Source organism: Equus asinus, chromosome 21 (assembly GCF_041296235.1).
Source record: "Equus asinus isolate D_3611 breed Donkey chromosome 21, EquAss-T2T_v2, whole genome shotgun sequence".
Classification (NCBI taxonomy): Eukaryota; Metazoa; Chordata; class Mammalia; order Perissodactyla; family Equidae; genus Equus; species Equus asinus.
Genome location: NC_091810.1, coordinates 33374372 through 33378521, shown reverse-complemented (window position 1 = coordinate 33378521; position 4150 = coordinate 33374372). Strand labels below are relative to the sequence as shown.

The following is a 4150-nucleotide window of genomic DNA, read 5'->3' as shown; positions in this document are numbered from 1 at the left end:
TGCTCCGTCTTCCCATGTGGCTAAACTCGGCAGAAGACAGTTTTTGAGGAGTCCCTGACCGGGTCCAGAGCTCATGTGGGCTTCGACACTGCCTCATAATCTCTGTCTTCCTCTACGCCTACACCTACCAAAGAGACTAGCTGGTCAGAGGCAGGTAGGATCTGGGTGGATATGCCAAAATGAGAGGAAGAGGAGATTGACCTAAAGACCAGGAGCAGGAGGACCAGGCATCTGTCCATTGCTGGCCTGTGCATCTGAGGATCCTAGCACCTGCAGATGAGTCCTGTGGTGTTGCCTGAGATGGTCAGATCTCATGAACTGTCGGCCGCACTGATCACATCTATACGGTCGATATCTGGTGTGTATCCGCATGTGTCGTCCAAGCTCATCGGAACGAAAGAAAGACCACGTGCAGCCTTCCCACATGCATTTATAGGGCCTCTCACCTGTGTGTTTGCATTGGTGACTCACAAGGTGGGAGTGCTTAGTATATGCTTTTCCACAGTTCTCATACTGACAGTGGTAAGGCCTTGAAACTGGGGATCTCCTCCTGGGAGCCCTTTCCTGGGGTCTGAAATTCTGCTCTGCTCTCTACGGAGCAGGTATGGGCTGTTGGGTAGGAAGAGGTCTTCCTGGGAGGCTGGCTGGCTCAGAAGAGTGTCCTGGGATTCTAATGCCAACAATGTTGGGGAGCCAGCTGGGGACATCCCAAGGTTGCGGGGATCTCTAGCAGCTAACATCTGAGCCAAAGAGGGGAGTGTTGCCTGGGCCTCAGTGGAAGGCATGGTTGGGGACAAAACATTTCAGGTGTTAAAGAGTCTCTGTTAGAAGGTACTGTTGGGGGGCCAGAATAAGGCATGGTTGATGCCCTGATGTGGGACATTGTTGAGGTTCCACTAGGAGCTGGGACTAGCCCACTGGGGGGCATCCTTAGATTCCCACTGAAGGGCATGGCCACCCCTGGAATACCGGGCTCTCCTAAAGGCATCGTCTGGGGTTCCTTGAAAATCATCATTCCTGGTTGGGAGGGAGACACTCCCCAACAGTAAATCATCTGGGAAGGAGTAAGAGTCACTTGGGGGTAGTAGCTCACACCACGCTCAGGCAGCAACATACTAAACTGTGGCCCCATTTCACTCTCATTCTGCCTAGGTGCCTCTACAAAGACCAAGGGGATCCTCTCCACCTCTGTGCACTGAGGGACGTGTTGAATGACTGGCAGGCCATGGTTCCAAGAGGTGTGCACGCCACTGCTTCCGGGAAACGGAGACATGTCCAAGATGGACATTAACTTGTCAGCATCCTCCTCCAGCTGCTGCTGAGCCACCTGCCAGTGGCTCAGCCCCTCGGCCTCCTGCTCCGTCTTAGCCTGGGGTCGGCTACACATCGGGACCGTGTGCGGGTCCAGACCCACATCAGACCAGAGCTGAGACTGGCAGCCGCGGCGTGGCGGGTCAGGTGGCCCGCAGCACCACGCCCCACGTGTCTTTTGAATGCTCTGGGGAAGAACCATTCCTTGCCTGCTCCTAGCCTCTGTGACTTATGGCGCTCCTTGGTGTTCCCTGGCTTGCAGTGGCATCATTCCACTGTCTGCCTTGGTTGTCACATGGCCTTCTTCCTTGTGTCTCCTCTCTCTGTCTGTCCAAATCTCCCACTTAGAAGAATTGGGTATCGCGCCCACCCTAATCCACTGTGACCTCATCTTAACTTGATCCTATCTGCAAAGACACTACTTCCAAATAAGGTCACACTCACATGTTCTGAGTGGACGTGAATTTTGGGGGGACACTATTCAACCCAGTACAACTTGAAGGAAAAGATTGAGAAGTCTTTTCATTATTTACCATAAAGAGAAGGAAAAGACAAGAAACAAGCTGAGAGAAGATATTAGTAATACATATAACGGACAAAGTTTATATAAATCTGCTGTATATAATATATACACAATTGATATGAATCAATAAAGAAGATAAATAACCCAACAGGAAAGCTTACCAGGGTCATGAATAAGCAGTTCATAGGACAGAAAACATATGTGGTGGATTGCCTAATGACACTATGCTAAGCCTTCTTAGTAAGCAGGGAAATGCAAATTAATATCACAATAAAATATTGTTTTATGTCCCCGAAATTATGGGATGTGACAATGCCAACTCTTGGCAAGGATGTAGAACAACAGGATCCCTCACACATTACTGGTGAGATTGTCCGTAGAACCTTATTTTTAATGGCATAACATTAAAAGCAAGCCAATATTCATTGGTAGGATAATTGAGATATTTTGATATATTCACTAAATGCACTATTATATAACAATAAAAAATGAATTAACTATAGAGATTCATGTGGCAGCAGAGCTGAGGGTTCAACCAAGCAAAACTATTTGATACAGACATAAGTGATCAATCTATGCTTAAAAAATCAAGAGAATGATAAATATAAAATTTAAGATACTGGTTATCTTCAGGGAGGGGACAGAAAGTCGACACAGAGAAGGAACATACAAGGATATTGGTAATAATCTAGTTCTTGGGTGGTAATTTCATGTCTTCATCTTATTAGGCATCATGTGGTAGATGCATGTTATATATATGCTTTGTGCCTAGCAAATATTTCATGATATAAATAAAACAAAATTCACATAATTTTTAGTGACATGGTATGGGAACCCAGATATATTCAATACTTTGAAACTAGCCCCCTTTTCTTTTGGTGAGGAAGATTAGCCCTTAGCTAACATCCACCACCAATCCTCCATTTTTGCTGAGGAAGATTGGCCCTACTCCACCAGGCCAGCCCAAAACTAGCCCCATTTTAATTGCAGTGTTGATGGACTAAGATTTAAGCAGTCAGTAGAATGTACTGTCAAATCTTATAGTACCTGGAGTCGCACTGCCTACTCTGGAATCCTGACTCTGTTGTTTACTAGCTGCAGGATATTGCAAGGTTTCTTAATTTCTCTTTACCTCCATTTCCTTGTCTTTAAAATGAGGATAAAAATGGGCCCTGCTTCACAGGATTGTCGTGAAGATTCTATGAAAGAGCGGGGATAAAGCTCTCAGTACGTAGCTGCTTGGTGAGTGTGTAGTGAATATGACTGACGTGGGTAGCGTAGATCAGAGGCCTGAAATGTGCTCACACACGTGCACTTTGCACTTCTGCCATTGCCCTGAACAAGCCTTTCTCCTAGGTAGCTGCTGCCCCTTTTCCTGGGTTCCAGAACGAACACACATGAGCCCAACTCACCATGAGAAGCCAAGGCCAAGTGGGCCTGCAGTCTGAGCTGCCTGTCTGAGCCCAGTCTAGATGAACCAATCCTCAGCTAATATGCAGTTAGAGAACTGAGACTAAAGAAATGTTTTTAAGCCTATGAGTCTTAGACCATTCTGTTTTCAAAAGTAGTTGACTGATACATGAACTGCTATTATTGTTATAATAGTAATAATTATCAGGATTAAAGATTTTAAAGATAGTTGCTACTGGGCCTGCAGAGTTTATCTCACTCACACTAGTTGTATCTGGACAGGTTGGATTTAATACCTTAAAATGCTGAGAATTTTCAGTTTTTATCTTGAGCAGCTGCCACAAGCATAAACATCTTGCTTCTTTGACCTCGCCTCTCCTCTAGCTCCAGAACACATAGGCTTGTACCAGCTCTGCTTCAGCACACTGCCATTGTCAGTAAGACCTGAGGACAGAGAAGAGACGCACTAACCCCAGTTCAGTAAAGAGTCATCTTTGTAACTAGCTGTTTGACATCTCTGTTATGAATGCCTCCCTATGTCGTTAGAGCACTGCACAGTCCATAAACCACCTATGTGCAGATTGTTTTATTGATCTGCACTGCAACCTGCCTGGTAGCCAAGGTCAGGATTATGTTGCCTCTTGTGTAATGAAGAGCCCTAATCTCAGAGCGGTTATAGTGACTTGCCCAAGGCCACCGGGCTTGTAAATGATACAGTTGGACTGAAATCTGCAACTTCTGATGCCAGTTACTGGCTTTCTTTCACGGCTTCATGTCAGATGCCTTTTATTTATTTATTTTTTTGGTGAGGAAGATTGGCCCTGACCTAACATCTATTAGCCAATCTTCCTCTTTTTGCTTGAGGAAGATTGTCACTGAACTAACATCCCTGCCAATCTTCTATTT

At 45.7% G+C, this 4150-nt stretch overlaps 1 pseudogene; it reads right to left on the bottom strand.

Moving 5' to 3' along the window:
- Positions 1-201: 201 nt before the first annotated feature.
- On the bottom strand, positions 202-1513 carry LOC106826211 (Krueppel-like factor 17; annotated as a pseudogene).
- Positions 1514-4150: the final 2637 nt, after the last annotated feature.